At 43.3% G+C, this 19,469-nt stretch overlaps 1 long non-coding RNA gene across 1 annotated transcript; it reads left to right on the top strand.

Annotated features, from left to right (window-relative positions):
- The first annotated feature begins 5,886 nt into the window (after positions 1–5,886).
- On the top strand, positions 5,887–17,755 carry LOC144266426 (uncharacterized). Its single transcript, XR_013346480.1, has 3 exons — positions 5,887–5,948; positions 6,965–7,150; positions 16,023–17,755. It is a non-coding gene; the product is annotated as an uncharacterized LOC144266426 (long non-coding RNA).
- Positions 17,756–19,469: the final 1,714 nt, after the last annotated feature.

Raw genomic sequence — 19,469 nt, 5'->3', positions numbered from 1 at the left:
ATAGCATCTGCTTGGTAACAGCATCAATGAGAAGAAACAGAGTGGCAGATGCTGTAGAAGTCTGATGGCCAAAATAACGAGTGGAATGAAAACAGAGAAAAGGGCAAAGGGATTATAGTGGATAAACACCAGACATTTAGACTATGAAAGGATGTGCTTTAAATGAAACCCCAGTTTGGGACACAAAGGGCAATATTTAATTAGGTGCATTAGTAACTGGAGCTTGACCTCACAATCCTGAATGGAGAGGAGCCCAAGCGGGGCAAGATGTTAGTTACCAACGGCGGTGGCGTCTCTGTCTAACTCTGGGTGGGTAGGATTTGCCATACTAGATCAGACCACTGATCCCTCAAGTTTCATGTCTACATAGGAGCCTGGTAACTACTTGTTGCTTCAAGGAAAGTGGAAAGAAAACCATAATGCAAATGTCCAAGTGTATTCTGTACGTATTCTGACCCTGGCAGGTGAGCAAATCCCATGCTTCAGAGCATCAGCTGATTGCCACACTTTTTTTCTTTTTTTTCACCATTCATAACTACCTGTGATGAATCTGAACTGATTCAATGTCATCATGCAAAGACTGTGACCATTCTTTTCTAGGTTCCAAGGAAACTGGTGCCAAGGGGAAACCCTTCTTTGGCATAACAGGTGTGTGAGCAGCAGATGGAGTTTAGGTGGTGTAGACAAGGAGCAGTCAGTCAAAGTCCCACTGTTGTGTTCCCTTGCTCAATTCAATGATACTGCAGCCTCTGGAATTTCAATCCATTTCCCCGCTGTTTTCTGTGTCTCAGATACTTTAAAAAAAGTCAACATTTGTAAACATTTAATTTGAATGTATTACTGTTGAAAAGTGACAGATTGACAGCCCAAGTCCTTGACTAGTAGATTTATCACAATTTCAACATTGCAGAGGCACTAGTGAAGCTCTACCAGCAGTAGCAACAGTGGGAAAATTAACATAGACCAGCTACTAGTGATTAACCACCATGTCATCTGACCTGGCTCAGAGCAATAGTGCAAATGCATGAGACAGATAAGGACCTACTGGTTTCTATGTTTATACACAGAATAGATACGGTAAAGGCAATTGCTGTGAAAGTTCCCTACCCACTAAGACTTCTACTGTGAGCTGGGTGTTCAGATTATTGAAGTTTGTCTGGCTCTGAAACACAGAAATGGAGGTTTCATAACCCTAGAGGAACTTCATCAGCAAGCGCTAAAGAGAAGAGGGAAGTTTGCCCAGGATGTCAGCCAGGACGATCTCATCCGAGCTATCAAGAAGCTGAAAGTTCTGGGCAGTGGCTTTGGGATTATTCCTGTTGGAGGGACATATCTGATCCAGTCTGTACCAGCTGAACTGAACATAGATCACACAGTGGTTTTGCAGCTGGCCAAGAAAAAGGGGTATGTAACGGTCAGCGAGATCTAGTCCAGTTTAAAGTGGGAGATGGAACATGCTGAACACCTGCTGAAGGAAGTCATGGCCTGGCTTGACACACAAGCTCCAGGGGAATCTCAGTACTGGCTGGCTGCTCTCTTTACAGAACTTTACTCTCAGGAAATCACTCCAGAGGAAGCAATGGAGGCAATGCCCTGACCGTTAAGAGGAAAACACTGAGCTGTGTGTACCTGTACTTATTCTCCCTTTGCTGTTGTATTACCTGAAGTAGGACATTTAACTTTAAATAACGTTGTTCAAAAAAAAACAAAAAAACCCACATCTCCTAACATGCCCTGACCCTACTACGATGGGACTACCTTTACACACTCTCCTGAAAAGTCATCCGATGTTAAAACTTTCAGCCCCTGCTGATCCATGCTAGAGTCAAACCAGCTGAAGTGACAGACTCCATATCTCATTAGCAGCTCCCTAAGCCTATCCATTACCTCTGACATAGCATTTCTTTTCAGATGCACAAATAAATTAAGGTCATGGTCAAAGTAACAGGTCTATGTCACCCTTCAATAAATAGCTTGGTGGAGATAGCAAATCAACAGTAGCTGCAAGGAATTGGTAAAACACTTGAGGGAAAACAAACCATTTCTGACAAAAGGTGAGAATATCCAATTTCCCAAGCCTAAGCACTCCCATGCCCTGGGATTTCTCTGACAGGAATTAATCATATGGTCAGTATATACGATATATAAATACGCACTGTAATGGAATAAAATAGCATTCTGTAGATATTGGCCAAGCTCACTGTGAGCTCACAGTTATTACCGTATATTAAAGAGAGCCAATTATAGCCAATGTCCCAAGAGTGGAATCATGCTGGTTTGTTACATTTGTTTTGAGCCAAAACAGCAAGTTACTGGCTGAAAGGAATTCTGTTGCCCAGGGGAATTTCTATCATGTGTAATCCTAGCTATGTGGTAGGCAAATGTGGGCTAATGTAGGGTATGTCTACACTTAAAATGCTACAGGGGTGCAGCTGCAGTGCTTCAGCATAGCTAGTTTATGTCCCCGAGAGGAGGTAGAATTTGCACCCCATAGAGGCGCAAATATGCCAATGTAAGTTATCAGTGTAGACTAGCCCCTGGATGGCATTTGGAGTGAAACTCTCAGCACCACTGTGTCTAAAGATCCTGCTGCTGCTAATAGCACCAGGGAATCTCAATTACCCAGCAACAAATGATTAAAAAATAACCCAACAACAAAATAAACCCCACTATCAATCTGTTAAAGCATGGAGAACTAGAAGGGCAAAATCTGTTTTAATACACCCACGCTGTATTAGCAACTTCATCAACTCTCAATGCATGGTATGCGTATATAAATAAAGTGACTGTGATCATGCTGTCTTTCTAAAGTTCAGCAACAATGAGGGTGGTAAAAGCACTGTGAGATTTCCACCCAGGCTTGGACTTGTAGAATAATGCAGCCAGCAGCTGGGCTCTCAAATCATGTCAGTCCACTCTGATATCCTTCTTTGACAAGGTAACAAGCCTTGTGAATGGGGAGAAGCTGTAGATGTGATGTATCTCAATTTTAGTAAGGCTTTTGAAATGTCTCACATGACCTTATAAGCAAATTAGGGAAATATAGCCTAGACAAACCTACAATAAGGGATGCACAACTGGTTGGAAAAACATACTTACAGAGTAGTTATCGATGGTTCCCAGTCAAGCTGGAAAAGCACATCAAGTGGGGTCCTGCAGGGATCTGTCCTGGGTCTGGTTCTATTCAATATCTTCACAAATGATTTGGACAATGGCATAAACCATAGAGAGTACACTTATATGATACAACGTTGGAAAGGATTGCAGAATTAGACAGAATTAGAGGACAGAATTAGAACTCAAAATGATCTTAAACTGGAGAACTGGTCTGAAATAAACAGGATGAAATTCAGTAAGAAAAAATGCAAAGTACTACATACTTGGGAAGGAATAATCAGTTGTACAAAAATCAAAATGTGAAATGTCTGCCTAGGAAGGAATACTGCAGAAAAGGATTTGGGCGTTACAGTGAACCACAAACTAAATACGAGTCAACAATGTAATACTGCTGCAAAAAAAGCTAATATCATTATGGGATGTATTAGTGCAAGTGTTGTAAGCGAGACACGAGAAGTAATTCTTCCACTCTACTGAGCACTGATAAGACCTCAACTGGTGTATTGTGTCTAATTCTGGGCATCATATTTCAGAAAGACGTGGACAAATTGGATAAAGTTCAGAGGAGAGCAACAAAAATTATTAAAGATCTAGAAAACATGGCCTACAAGGAAACATTGAAAAAAAGAGTCTGTTTAGTCTGCAGAAGAGAAGATTGAGGGAGGCAGGGGCGAAGGCATGATAACAGTCTTCAAGTATGTAAAAGGTTGTTATAAAGAAAAGGGTGATAAACTGTTCTCATTATCCACTGAGGACAAGACAAGAAGTAATGGGCTTAAATTGCAGCAAGGGAGATTTAGATTTTACATTAGGAAAAACTTCCTGTCAGGGTAGTTAAGCCCTGGAACAAATTACCTAGGGAGATTGTGGAATCTCTGTCACTGGAGGTTTTTAAGAACAGTTTAACAAACACCTGTCAGGGATGGTCCAGATAATACTTAGTCCTGCCTCCATGCAGAGGCCTGGACTAGATGATCTACTGAGGTGTCTTCCAGTCCTATATTTCTATGATTCTGTGTTATAAACATCTCTCTTTCTGGAATTCTGCTGTTGCCTATCACACCCATTGCCGCCATCACAACCGTTTTGCATTCCTCCCCTTATGCCATGTCCTTCATTTGTTCCTTTCTACTCTGAACAAATGCCTAGTGAATCAAGTCCTGAGTTGGACAGATACACACACAGGCACTGTCAGTGTTGGCTGAGAAAAGGTCTCTGACAAGAACTCACTAAACGCTACTCAGGCCAGTAGCTGCCACTGAACAAGTATGTGTCATGTTCAAGTAGCCAGCACTGATATATCAGATGAAGAATCTCATATAGTATGTTGGGTGGGGGTTGGAGGGTGGCTCCTTTGAGTGGGGTAGAGGGTAGGGGAGAAGGCTAACTCCTTCAGGAATGTAGTGTTGGCTAAATGGTATCTTAAATCAAAAGTCCAGAGAAAATGTTTATCTTGGAATCTCATCCAAATCAGAGGGGGAGAAAAAAGAAATGTGGCTCTTTCTATACTTACTATGCAGTAAACCCCTGGTGTGTTGCTATCCTAGTTAAGTTCCATGTCTTTACATGGTCACTGTACCAGGTAATTTACCCAGCAAGATTGGAACAGTTCATTACTCTGTACACATATTGTACAAACCCTTTGAAAAATGCCAGCATGTCTCTCACATGCTGTGTTCACAGGGTGGGGAGAGGTTGTGGGGAGGAAAGCATTTATCAGGCAGTGTTTTGTAAAGGCAATGGACCACAAACCTGCAGCATGCACTATTTGCGATAGGAAGGTAGGGATAAATGATGCACGTTGTCCTTGCAAGAGAGATGTGATCACGTCTTGGTTATAGTACTGATTACAGCACTTGCACTTCTTGGGTTCTACATACACTGAAGTCCAACAGCATATGTAGGGTGCAGTAAATCTTTCTTGGATGCCCAAGAAAACTTTGCACCAAGGCACAGAGCCCAGGTGGGATAAAACACATAAATCTAGTCCAGGTTAGTTATGACCAGATTCCTGGTAAACTACCTCTTGGTATAAGCAGCAATTCAGAGGCATGATCACAACCATCATTAGGCTCAAATGAAATGGGTAACCAGGTGGGAAGAGGGAGTGGAAAGAGTCAGCTGTGTTCCTCTTTTCCATGTGCGGCCTCACGAACTCCACAAGGTTTCCATAAAGGGACCTCAGTCAACCAGCAACAATGACATGATCTGTTTTGCTCACAAGCTCAAGGGTTGGGGTGAGGGGGAGAGGAACAATCCTAGAGTCCCCATGAAGCTCAGCAAAGGGAGCACAAGCAGTTCCCTCACTACCGTGGAGGCTGACGAGGAGGGGGCTGGTGGGGAGGGGAGCAGAGCACAGACAGGAACCCTGATTAGAAACGGGAATAGAAACGGGAACCCTGTGTCAGAGTTGATGGGCAAGCGGGAGGACTGGGGAGCCCTGCCTGCTTTTAGCTTGTGCACAGGCATGAAGGGGACAGAGAGAGTTCCTGCTGAAATGACTACCGTACTTTTATTTTGTATTTTATTTTTTTGCCAAGGGAAAAGTCCCGTTCAACCCGGTATCAAATTAGTTGATTTCATGGCTCTGTTAATTTCATCCCAGTATTTTCTGTCTGATGACAGAGTGAATTGCTGTCAAGTGAACCAGGGTTATCTCCCCCATGCATTACCAGTCTGGTAATCAGCAGGGAACCTGGCAAGTGGAACTAGGAACAAGGACAAAGTCATCTGCTCTCGGAGGCCCACTGCCAAGAGACAGAGTTGCCAGCCTGCCAGCAGCAGCAGTGCTTCCACCAGGGACTCAGAGCAGGAGCTCCTCTTTCCCACAGGTGAGTGTGCGTCATCTACAGGGCAGCCCATCTGCCACCTTCACTACATGATAGGGACAGAGGGAGAGAGGGAGGGAGAGAGATGGCCGGAGTTAAGAAAATAGACTCTTGGCTTGTCTCTGCAATGGGTGTTCACCAATGCGCTCTTTGTCCTGGCTCTTGTGCTTTATTGTTATGAGACAAGGATCTGGGAGACGTGATGGTACCCCCATACCCTCCCATGCTGCCCCAAGCATCAATGCCACATTGCCCACATATCCAAGTTCCTAGGGAAACTGCAACTCCTGGTGCTGCTGGCTGAAATTTCAGTACATACTATCAGGGCTGATTGAGTTAGATTTGATCCTTAGAGTACGCACAGCAAAGCCTGACTAAGCGTGTTACTGGGATGGCTCACAGAAGCTCTGGGATGTGAACAGCACAATGGCTTAGACATGGTGCTCCAGGCTCACTGCTAATGGTGTTACAGGATTTCACACTGGCGCTTTAGCCCTTTCCACTAGCCATTTGCAGGCAGCTAATTTGGACTCAGCTTACTGTACTTCAACCACAGCAGAGTGAAAATCAGAGGCCTAGGAGCTAATTCACAAAGGTGCATAAACTCCCTGGTGCATAAACTCAAAAAGTCAAAGATCTGAGGTGCATCAAGACCGCAAGGAGCCCCACAGTTTAAATCTTTTATAGGTGTAATGTCTCTAACTTGTTTGCTCATTAATATCAGCTCCAAAGGCCTGGGATTTTTCTACAACATTATAACGAATCATCAGAGCATTCTGCATGCCTCACAACCGGTGCACCACATGCAACGGCCCACTCCTCCCTTAACCCTTTGGAAAGCAGCGCCTTGCCAGGCAGTGTCCACTTCGGAGCTGGCTACGTTTCCATCCGGTTGCTATTTGTTTTTGTAGCACTGTGCCGGGCTAAGGAGCAGGAAAGGTTTCTCACAACAGCATAGGCTCTTTGGAGTAGTAAGTCCAAAACCAGGCCTTATTTATTATTTTTTATTTGTATTTCAGTTGCGCCTAGGAGCCTTAGTCATGGACCAGGGCCCTGTTGCCCTAGGTGCTGCGCAAATACAAAACAAAAAGATGGCCTCCGCCACAAGGAGCTTACATCACTGTCTTCCTTCCCATCACGGCTCTTCTGGCAACATCTGTTTCCTCCGGCTGCCAGTTCCCAACCACTCTTCAGCACCAGGAAAGGTTGGTGCATGACAATCAGGCTGCTGTTATCTAGTATTGTAGAGGTGGCAGGACCTATACAAGGGCAGACTCCCCTTAGGTTGTCCCAATTTAGTGAGGAATGGGCAAGCTAGATGGGAGCTGCCCCTAAAATTTAGGCACCATAGGTAGTTGCCTGTGTAGCCTACCCCTAATGCTGGAGTGGGAGGTGGCAAGCATCAGCAACCGAGGCCCAGGCTGAAAAAGCCAAGTCAGTTTCACGCACAAAGTGAAGCTAGCAGCTGCAAGGAGTATAACGCTCCCTGCTCACGGAAGGGCTAGGGAAGTGGGAATGGGTTCTGTTTTGGTCAGATAAAGGAAACAGGAGCTGGGGACCTGGTTGCAAAACCAGAGGGGAAACGCAGAGTTGAGATGGAGGACAAGTGCCACACTGAGGACGAGCATACTCAGCACATGTCCTCTGGGCTGACCACAGCACTCCACACTGCAGGCCACTCCGCCTCTTCCTCTCTCCCCCAGCTGCTCTGTGCAATCTCTTTCTCCCCAACTGTGCATTCGCAGAATCACAAATGCTAGAGGTGGAAGAGACCTTTCGGCTCATTGAGACCATCTCTCTGCCAATACTGTCCACTCACCCCACCACCACTGACCAGCCCCACTGCCTCCTGCCCCACTCTCAGCCCCCCGACTCCTCTCTTCTTTTCCTCATTCCCCTGGCAAACCCTCCTCACCAATGCACTTCCCAGCCTCCCTTACTCCAGTTTGTTTCATCTGGGGGTCTGAGGATCCTATTTTTTGCTATCCATGTAGAAATACCCATTCTAAAGGGGCTCTGTCAGATCTGTTCAAGAGGAACACACACGCTTTTGCAAGTGCAAAACTTTGCGAAGTTTATGACCAAGATCAATATTTGCATGATTATTTTTTTTATTTCCAATGGAAATGGTTTTTCATTGGGATCTATACATTCCTGCTCTGATGGAGGCAGCCCCAACACTGCACTAGTGCAAGGGAGCTAGAAAGTGAAAATGGCTAGAAACAAAATTAAAACCAGCTTCTGCAGGGGGTATTGTCAAAGGGCTTTTTCCGCCCTCTTAAAGGCCCTTTATGGCAGAAGAGAATCATAAAGGAGGCATTAATGTGAGTGAGGATTAGACCCAAGGTTGTCATCCAAAGGACATGAGAAATATTAGATTTAAAAAAAAAATCCCTTGCAATTATCAATGTGACATGTAATTAGTAACGCGAATGGAAGAGCTTTTGGGGTGTTTTAATAAATGTATGATTTGATTCCAACAGCGTGCCTTTAATGTTAAACGAAAACATTTATTTATTTTCTACACTCATAAAACAAGAAAGCAAGAAAAAGAGAGTGGAAAAACCACTGGTAGAACAAGTCAGCCTGATAGGAAAGACACTACCAAGAAATTGTGCCATGAAGGCAGGAACTTTAAAACATTTCTCAAAGTCAAAATTTGAAAGATAATCATATTTTTTAAAAGAACATTTTTCCTGTTCTGTAGATTTGTACATTACCACAGCCCTGGCCATTTCCAGCTCCGCACTTTCTGTACAACTCACTTTCCATTCCCTCAGATATGCTGACATCTCTTTAAAAAGCAATATTATTCACAACTGCACGGGAAATGGAGCTCAAGCTCAGAGTCGTGCACAAGATTATTCTGAGCTTTGAAATGATACTAAATTTAAGCTGCAATTCCAAGCAGCTGCGGAGAGACTGGCAATGTAACGGCTGCCTTTCCCCCCGCACTTCTCTCTCCCTTTTGCCACATCATCCCTTGTGTCAGCCCATCAGGACCCTTCAGATTCTTAGCTGAATATTCAGATCAAGTATCAGCATCAAATCAAGTTTTAATCAAGCATTCAAATCACTGCAGACAGGCTCACTTGGCAGCCTCAAGAACCAAGCGCCCACTGAAGTGTGAGGTTTACAGATGTGGTGCTGGAGCACTGATGCAACACAAACATGAAGGGCCCTGACACAGGAGGCTACTAACTAGGTAGTTCAGATCAACTTGGCCTTAGTACTTCTAACGCAACACAAGAAACTCCGAACTTTGGGGCACAGAAGACTTCATAGGTAACATCCCAGGAGTCCAAGGCCTGCACCTAATTTACATATACATTAGAGGACCTCACCTGCTTGTCTAATACCAGACTCCTTCTTATAGGCGATGGAGGCTTGCCCTCAAACTGTCCACCCCTGCAGCCTCACTGCCCCTCAGAAGTTCTGATTGGTTAGCTGCTCTCCCTGGACTAGGCAATTAGCAGAAAAGCCAAAAGGGGGCATGGGGATAGTTCCCACACAGTACATACTATATTCATAAGCTTGCTCCTGCATTTAGCTCTGACAGCAGCCCCAGCAATACTGAAGTGAAGAGTTTAATTTTCTGGAGAGTCAAACCTTTTTGTTCAACATGAGGGAATGGAGCTTTTTCCACCTGGAAAACATTAAAAAATGGGTATGATGATGAAATATTTCATAGATTCATAGAAGTATAGGACTGGAAGGGGAACCTCAATGGGTCATCTAGTGCAGTCCCCTGCATTCAGGGCAAAAATATATATGTATATTTTTGGTTTTATGTAAGAGTCCTACACTTGTTCCTATTCACTCAGAGTCTCCCCCCTGTCCACAGCCATGATAGGAGGAATGTACAATTGGTCTGTCTAGTCCAACTCTGATTCCTGGTATAGCCCACCCACCTTTTTATGAGATGGCATAAACCAATATTTGTATGGAGTAGAATTTTCAAAAGTACTTGTTGCCATTGGTAAAACTCTGCTCCACAAGTCAATGAAGTTTTACTTTTGACTTCAATGGGAGCAGTTAGGTGAATGATGAAAGCATATGAAAATTCCACCCATGAGTTCTGCAGTACTCAGCCATTCCAATCTCCATTGAAAGTAGCAGAATATTAATTTGCCATTGAAAGTTTGTTTTTATAACTAAACCTTCCCTCCCAAATGTCATCTTGGTGCCTTAGCACTCAACATGACCAATATGTTTTGCTTTCTTGTCACCATATGCTTTTGGGGCTCTCTGCAATCCCAAAGTTTGCCCAGACCATTCTTGACATTCCACATTTTTCCTTACTTTCAAGCTAGAATCAGCCCAAAGATAGATGGATTTCCCCTCCCCAGCCACAGGAAGCCATTCAAATCATAGAATATCAGGGTTGGAAGGGACCTCAGGAGGTCATCTAGTCCAACCCCCTGCTCAAAGCAGGACCAATCCCCAATTTTTGCCCCAGATCCCTAAATGGCCCCCTACATGGATTGAACTCACAACCCTGAGTTTAGCAGGCCAATGCTCAAACCACTGAGCTATCCCTCCCCGCTCTGTTGCACACATGCTCTCCCACGTCTATTCCTGGTGGTAGGATAAAGGGAATTATCATTTACCCCACCTACCTCAGCAGGTCAGTTAAATATTGTGCAGAGTAACAAAGCTGTCAGTCAGTCAGTGAACATTGGCACAATGTTACTCCATGGTCAGTACTCAAACTCTTTCATTTGTGAGGAAGACATAAAGAAAAACCAACTTCCAGAGCCAATGCACACATTCTCATTACCATTTTAAAGTGGCAGGATAGATTGTCTTATAGGCAGATTCTGTTCCAAATGTTCCCCTTCTCTCCTTTGTTTGAGATAAAATAGAAGTCATGGCTGCGTGGTTAACAAACTGTTGATGTTACCCCCTACAAAGGAGAGAGGCTCTGAAGCAAAACAGTCCTCATTCTGGTGTGCAGAGGAAAACAGCCCTACAATTCATACATATGTAAAAAAATAAAATAAGACAGATTGAAATTCCTATCTGTAATAGGCAGTCTGTAAAATATAAGGCACTCTTCCAGCCCTACCCATGCTAACAAACTATCAAGCACACCACCACTATCCGGCATGTGTTGGAATGATACATTTCCCCCCTCCCACTTTCCTTTTCTTGACAAGATTAGTTTCTCTGAGATGAAGGCAAATAGAAGAATGTGGCATTGATGCATATAGTCCTGGATCTATGATAAGCACGGACTGAATGTCCGCCATGCTGAACAGTGCCAAACATCTGCTAGGCTCATGTGAACTAGATGATGGGGTTTTGCTGTTGGTTTATTTATTTTATTTTTCTTTGGGGAACTTAAATTAAGCCTCCAAACTTCATTCCACTTATTGTAGGCTAAGTATCTTAATTGCACTTCCTGTATTTCTGGTCATGAGTTTCAACAAACAAGGAAGAGAGACTTGACTGATCAGCCCATATACCTTACATATCTGGAGATCTCAGCCTCTCTTGAGGACATCACTCTCAGGGCCAACCTTTTGACAAGAGCAGTTAAAACAAAAGTAAAGATTATTTATATAGCAGGACTGCATATTATTTATGGGCTAGATATAGCAGCTGTATATCAGGCTGAGAAACTCACCATTCCCTTTCTGACTTCCCTCCCTAATGCAACAACCCATCCAAAGAGAAAGACAGACACACCCTGGTTGCTGCATTGATAGGAATAAACCAGTGGCTGTTTGTGCTACTTGTACACCCATCTACCAGTACATATGCTTCAGGGTTCTGATTACTAGAACTCTAGACCCACTCCCTTCCTGCCTTAAAGATTAGCTTCTGTTTCTCATGGGACACTACTGCTTCCCATTCAATTGTGCATAATCTAATCCACCATAGACCCTGGTCTACAAACTCTCGCCTTGTCAATGTAAGACTGTAGTTTGGAGAGTCACCAGCTCTAGGGCAGTCTAGAGTCCCTGCCAACATGTCTTCTTTTCTCTGTCTGTTGGAAATCAAGTGAGATCAAGCTTAAAATATAAAGAAATAATACCATATACAGTGGAGTCTGTACACAGTGTATGTACAATTTTCCTTTAATTGAAAGTCGGAAGGCTGTTGTTTGCAATTCTGATGGGCATATCTGGAAGTTAATATGTCTTGATATAGTTGACATGGTTAGCAATGCAAATGAGAAATCACTTTGGTAGCAAAATGCTGTAATCAAGAGCCTGCATCCAAAGCCCATTGAAATCAGTGGAATTCTTTCCATTGACCTCAGTGGACTTTGGACTCTGTCTCAGTATGCCAGTATACACTGATTAGAGTAACTTCTTACGTATTTCAATGGTAAGTGATAAATTCACCATTTTCAGGTACCAAATATTGGATATGAAATGCAAATCCAGATAATAACTAAAAGGAGGCAGCAGGCACCAGGTGGTATAGCTGAAGTCTTAGTATGACAAACTGGTACAGCTGCCTGATATAGTCTGGGAATCAGTGCAGGTTGTGTTTTTAAAGCTGATGACACATGCTAAGGAAAGAATTCAAACGTATGACCTCTGCTGACAGACTGATTAAGTTGGCAGAATTTCAACTGGAGAAATCCCTATTCACTCCTCACCCCCATTCCTTCCTTAAACGTATTCCATAACAACTACCAGATGGCCCCTTTCAGTGTGAACTTGTGCTCCTGTCTCTTTATGAGACACGATGTCCCACACTCCATTCCTACAGCAAGCTGCAGGGAGGACATCTTCCTTTATTTTTGTCTTTATTCCTCAACAAGTAGAGTTGAAAGGTCCACCTTTCCTGCTTGCTTGTCACCATGATCTCCTCCCTACTCTCCGGCTCACCTCTTCAACCCCCCCTCTCATTGCAATAAAAAAAGAAAGTCCTTGGTGTTTCTCAGAAATCACAACAGCATTGATCAGCTGTCTGGCAGTGGCACCTGCTGCTAAGGATACAGATGTACAAGGTGAACTAAAAGGCATCTGTCTATACAGCAGACGGCATGGCCACAGATACGTGATATTACATATTTCTCTTCGCATCTGGAACACCATTTTTACTCAAGATTGAACATTTTCAGAGAGGCTTAAAAAAACCTTAAAAGGTCTTAATAGAAATCTCATTAATGAAATGGGGAAATTGGATGGATTTGTTTGCATTTTAAATATAGAAAAAAGTCTGTCATTAATTTTGAATGGAAACATTACATTTAAAACAATGATAAATAAAACAGCATGAAAACAGAGTAATATCTCTCTCAACAAGCATTTCACAATGGCAAAATCTCTCTTGAACAACATCCCAGCTGTGCTGCACTCAATATCTACAAGTACCTTAAAATAAAAGGAAGCATGCATTAGATTAGATAGATTTCTGCATGGCAGATTCTTCTGGGGAAAGCTCCATTTCAGCGAGGTAGATCCAAAGTTCAGAGGGAATTATAGTGAGACCCAGATGTAGTGTCCAGGAAAGACTTCTGTGATTCTGTCCAGGATTTTGGAATAACTACAGTAAAAACGGCCACTGGAGAACCCATCCTAAATTATATACAATAGCCTGTCCATGCGGAGTCAAGGCACTAATAAGTATGCTTTAGTCACTTCCACAAGGGGCACCTGGATGTATTTAATGAAGATGCTAGTTCTTTACCTTCATAGTGAGTTTTCCAGGAACTGAGACATACATTATCCAACACAAATGGCCAGATTCTTGATTCCTCATCTAGTTCTTTTGTGCTGCTCATGCTATACAATAAAAAGAAAAGGAGTACTAGTGGCACCTTAGAGACTAACCAATTTATTTGAGCATAAGCTTTCGTGAGCTATAGCTCACTTCATTCCGATGAAGTGAGCTATAGCTCACGAAAGCTTATGCTCAAATAAATTGGTTAGTCTCTAAGGTGCCACTAGTACTCCTTTTCTTTTTGCGAATACAGTCTAACACGGCTGCTACTCTGAAACCATGCTATACAATGTAGTTGGAAAATTGCCCCAAAAATACAGTTAGGGAATCTCCTGCATAAGGTAATTCAAAGGTAGCACAAATCTGGTGTGGGTAGTGTCGGGGGCAGGGAAAAGGAAGGAGGGAGCATGCCAGGGACAGGAGAGGAGGTAGCCAAATGCCTTATGCTACAGCAATCCATAACCAGTGGGGCAGAACCAAGTAGGCCATTCCATTATAGCTGGCATAATTTAAAGTAGCCCATAGATTACGCAAAGTTATGGAGGGGGCTGAAATGACTTTCTCTCAATCCTAGGATCAATGGAGTAGAAGGGTGGCTTAGAGCAGACCATGGTTACAGCTCAGGATTTAGCCCAAAAGGTTTGGGACCTATTAGCTGTAGCTCTTCCATCTTGTGCTGCAATTCTGTCAGTTCTCCAAGTAAATAAGCTAAGTCTGAGGATGGGGTGGTGGGTGGTAGAAAGGAGTACTGGTGATTCAACAGATGTCACCCTTCCCTCTGAGTCAGTACTGAAGCACTGCACCGGCAGAGCACTACAATCCCATTGCCTTGGCCAAATTCAAACTCAGAAAACTATATTCTGCTTCCTTGCATTCCATGTGCATATTCACTTGAATAGGGTGTTCTTCACTTCTTCCTCTGGACCTCAGCCAGATTCATAACAGGATTAGAAATGTATATGGATAATGAGAATATCCAGTTATATTAGGAAGGATTTTAAAAATGTTTTTTAGGAAGGGATATAAACTCCCATCATTTGACGCTTAAGCCAACCACTAATGAGTCAGGAAGAAACTTTCCCTGTGAGCAGGATATTCCATAATTGTCTATTTTGAGATTTTCTTTTAAGCATCTGGTATTGGTCAATGTCAGGGAGAAGGTACTGGATTCGATGGACCATTGGTCTGCTCTGGTATGGCAATTCCTGTATCCTGCCTATTATCTACCCTTTTAAACAGTTGCTACAGTTCACCTCAAACATGCTTTTCCCAGCTGGTTGAAGAGAATCTTTTCTGTAAAGTGCTTTGGGATCATTTGCAATGAAATGCATTACAGAAATGCATGTTGTTATCAAAGTAACACTGCCCCAATGCCAGTATGCAATCTTTAATTTGAGAAAACTATGTTCACACTGTGGCTGACCCAGGTCAGTTGTCTCCAACTGCACCCTGCTTATGGACTTTGTCCTTTAGCTCAAGTGGTAGAGCCTTGTGCTTTAAATTTAGAGGTCGCGGGTTCAATCTCTGCTGACAAACCTAACCAGGTGGTCTTATATATTTAATTATTTATGTTTGCTTGATCTAATACCTTCTCTGTATGGTTCATTCTAGATGGGAAACAAAATGGAAACCAACTACATGACAATTGCCCCCAGTACTCCTTCTAAAAAAATGATCTTGGGGAAAGCCAAAATATGTGGACATGTGGCAACTCTGTCTCTGTCTCACCTTGAGCACACATCTTTTGCCTAGTTGCATTTCATTGTCTTATCCTATAACTTCCCTGTAAAGATTTTATTTATCTTACTACCAGCTTTCTAGATTTATGATGCTCATGTTTCCGATTTTATGGGGCCTTTTATGATTGGAGCTTAAGTAATTACTGAGCATCCCATTTGAGAGGATTCTGCATGAGCTTTTCACAAATGGGATCAACTTTCAATTCTGCTTGCAACTTAAACTTGAAATGTGATTGATTCACTTTGGCAAAATCACCACCATTATTAATTATTCATCCTCTCAAGAAAAGCTCATCTCCTGCAACTTAACATTTCATTAACTCAGTGGGCAGCAGGGAGAACTATCCATGATGAGAAAAGAAATAGTCTGCTGCTTTTTAATATTAGCTGCTGGGCATCTCACCTTGGAACAAGAACCTCCACTTATTGGCTGTGCCAAGCCTTGTATTTAGAAATGTACTGTGTATGCATCTCTCACATTATGGGCTTCTTAGCTCATGATCCGTAACAGTGACTTGCTATTCTGCCGGGCTATGCTCGCTGGAAATAGCCTGGGAAGCACGTGCTCTGGAATTCCCAGTGAGGATGGGAGAGCAATTGATGTCTCAGTTTGATACTGTTTATTTTCTCATTTTTATTCTTCTCTTGCTAGCAGCTGTTTCCACTGTACTTCTAAGCTGAGGAGAAGTGAAGCACCAAGAATCCACTTCAGACGGGCACAGAAAAAACCCAGTGTGGATCCCCCTGTGACTGTGGCAGGCAAAAAACTACCTAACACACTAGGGTCAGAAAGACTCCCGCAGGCAGCACGTACGCTTTGGAATATGGAGAAGGAGAATATCCTTCTCGAGTAAGCTCCGGCTTCGCCTCTCACCTTCAACTATCCACTTCCATTCATAACAACCAATAGATTGACCCAAAAGGGTTGCCACAAAACCAGCAGATAATTATTCCCTATTCTTTTCAAACACACCATAGGATCCTTAACTTGTACAAGAGATATAAGGCAGAAGTGTCCTCGATTGAATATATCTGAAAGATAGTGCCTACTTCCAACCTCTTCCCTGCTACTGACCCACATACCCCACTGCAGCATCAGCACTGAGAGCGTGAACACAAGTTCTGCCGTGGGGCTTCAACAGCGCTTCATCACCATAGGACTAAGGAAGCTGGCCTCTGTTAAAAAATGCCTCATTTTACACAGCAACACGCAGGAGGGTCCCTTCCTCTTCCTCTCCCCAATTCACTCCCCCAAATTAAAAAGAAAATCAGACCAAGGCTGAACACTACTTATTTCTAAGTCTGGAGTTCGCCAAGTCTCAAAACCCTAATAGAACATTTTAGATCATCTCAAGCTAACGTGGAGTTTCTTGGAGAAGACCCAATCACACAATATACACTATAGAAATGGACAGGGCCACGAATCTGGATCGCAACCATCTCCAAAGTGCTTTTTTTTTAGGGTCTGGGGGTGCTGAGAGGGTATTCTGAACCCATGTCATAGTTAAGGCTTATCTACAATTCAGTTTTTCAGGATGATGAGGTTTGGATAGTTCAGAGCAGCATCTGACCCTTTGGATGTATCTCTGAGCTGAACAAAACCCGTTTTGCGGTTCTCTAACAGCTAACACAAACAATGCACAGTAGCTGGGCCCATCACTCTGGTGCTTCATACGCATATATTTATTTTATCTGCAGTAGGCCAAATGTATCACATTTAAACTGCAGTTACTGGAAATAACTGCAGCACATTGCTGAGATTTTCAATAGTGGTATTCATACATTTACACCAACAGTTTTGCCATGTCACTTCTTAAAACATCCCTCAAACTATTTTAGAGCATGATGACGACTAACCTAACCCACTAGACAAAATTCAACTCCTAATGAACTTTTCAAAAGGGAAGCATATGGCTAGGCAGGGTGCTGGGAGGCAGGATTACTGCATTCTATTCCTGTCCCTGTTACTGACTTCTTGTGACATTTAGCTATCTCATTTAGATTCCCTGTGCCTCATTCTCCTCATCTGTAAAAGGGGAATAATAATAATAAGATTTTATGTCTCTCCTAGCAGATCTTCTGATTCCGAAGTCGGACATGGCCTGACAGTAAATGGGTCTGTGACAATAAGTCTGACAACCCCTGAGCAACTGGAGTTGGCATCTCCTGGCACATACAACCAGGGTGGCCAGGCAGTTCTGAGCAGTGGCCAAGCAAAGCTACATGCAAGTTAACATGACCACCAAGGGTAGTTTTGAACTGCCATTTTCCTGTCTTATGTATAAGGAGAAGTAGAAGCTGTGAAATATTTCAGCCCCAGGTACTACCCTGATTTTCCCACTACTGTATTTTCTTCTTGATTCAAATAAAAACAATTAGCTCCTCATAGTCCAAGATGCTTACTGTTTTACATACCAAGGTACCTGAACCCCTTGCCCACCAGGTCCAAACAAGAGACTACGTACTGCAGTGGAACTACTTTGATTTTTAAAACTTTACTCCAAAAGGTCCCCGGGACCCAAGTTCTAGAGTAAAATGCTTTTTACATTAAAAGTAGTTTTGGCTTGTGAGAATTATCTTCCAGACCTCCCTGTTCCCAGTTACTTTTGCAAATCATCCTTACAAGTTGGGAACTACAGATGAAAACAACATGATGCACCTGGAGTGTCAGAAGAGCTCCTGAGAGGCAATGTGCTAGGAAGGAATAAGTGAAACACAAAGAGCTGTGCGATGATTGCTAAGGCCTTGTCTACACTACCGGGGTAAGTCGACCTAAGTTACACTACTTCAGCTATATGAATAACGTAACTGGAGTCGACGTAGCTTAGGTCAACTTACTGCGGTGTCTTCACTGTGCTACATCGATGGGAGATGCTCTCTCGTCGACTTACCTGACCTCTCTCGTTCCGGTGGAGTACCAAAGAGTGCTCTGCCATCAATTTAGCAGGTCTTCACTAGACCTGCTAAATCGGCCCCTGCTGCATCGATCGCAGCAGCGTCAATGCCCAGTGAGTGTAGACGTGGCCTAAGATAGCATGGCACAGATGCACACAGCTCTGTTAAGGACAGGTCCGAGGATAGTATACAATAGACCCACACACCAGTACCTTTTAGGGATGCCACCTGTCTAAGTTTTCCCAGGATCGTCCCTTTTTGGAGGCAGCTGTCCTGTGAAATCTGTAAGGGTGCTCTGCACACACTGCCAGCGGTCCAGTTTTATGGGCTAAGGATCACCCTTGATGTTCCAGTTTTTTCTGCCTCAAAGGTGGCAACCCCAGCTCCTCAGGCACCAGGACGGCACAGCATAGGGACACACAGCTGTGTCAGGGTGCTAGGATATTATAGGATACGCCCATGCAGCAGCACCCAGGGTGCCAGGATGGCATAGCACAGACAAACAGCAGTTCTTGGATTGCAAGCATAGCTTAGGGCACCCAATGAGTAGCGGAGGGGTGAACACAGCTGTATCCAGGATGCTAGCGAACAGGAGGATACTGCACTGGCACGGTTGTGCATGGCTGCGAGGCTTGTGGGTAATGCACAGCTTTGCCCAAGGTGCAATGACAGCAGAGAACACATACGCACAACTTGATTTATGCATCATGTCAAGAATTACCCAAAAAAATGGTAACTTTCTTTCTCAAGGTCCTACTAACAAGGGCCTACGAGATATGTAAGGGTTAAAGCCTCTCAGAGAAAACAGCTTTAAAGGGAAAATGCTGGGGCTAAAACCTGGACAGCATCCTAATGGCCCTCTCAATGAACTTGCTTGGAGAACAAAATGATTCTTCCTGTGAAACAGTGTATTTAGTAGATAATTACTCTCTCTTTCAGAATAGTCAGATCTGGTATTGACTCACACGTACTCTATGCTTCACTGTCACCGAGCTCTAGTCTTGAGACAAGATGCATGAATGAAGCATCCATGTGCTCGATAACATTTTTAAAATGACTCTCAGCAGAATGACTTAAAGAGAGCAATCATTATTTAAATACCTGTACGTTCCAGGCAGGGATATGCATGCATGTTGGAAAATTTCTGAAACACAAAAGCAGAATTTTTTTCCAAAGAACCAGGAACAATCCTGGGACCAAGACTGTA

Source organism: Eretmochelys imbricata, chromosome 6 (genome assembly GCF_965152235.1).
Source record: "Eretmochelys imbricata isolate rEreImb1 chromosome 6, rEreImb1.hap1, whole genome shotgun sequence".
NCBI classification, from domain to species: domain Eukaryota; kingdom Metazoa; phylum Chordata; order Testudines; family Cheloniidae; genus Eretmochelys; species Eretmochelys imbricata.
The sequence above is the reverse complement of the archived record's forward strand: the minus strand, read 5'-3'. Positions and strand labels throughout refer to the sequence as shown.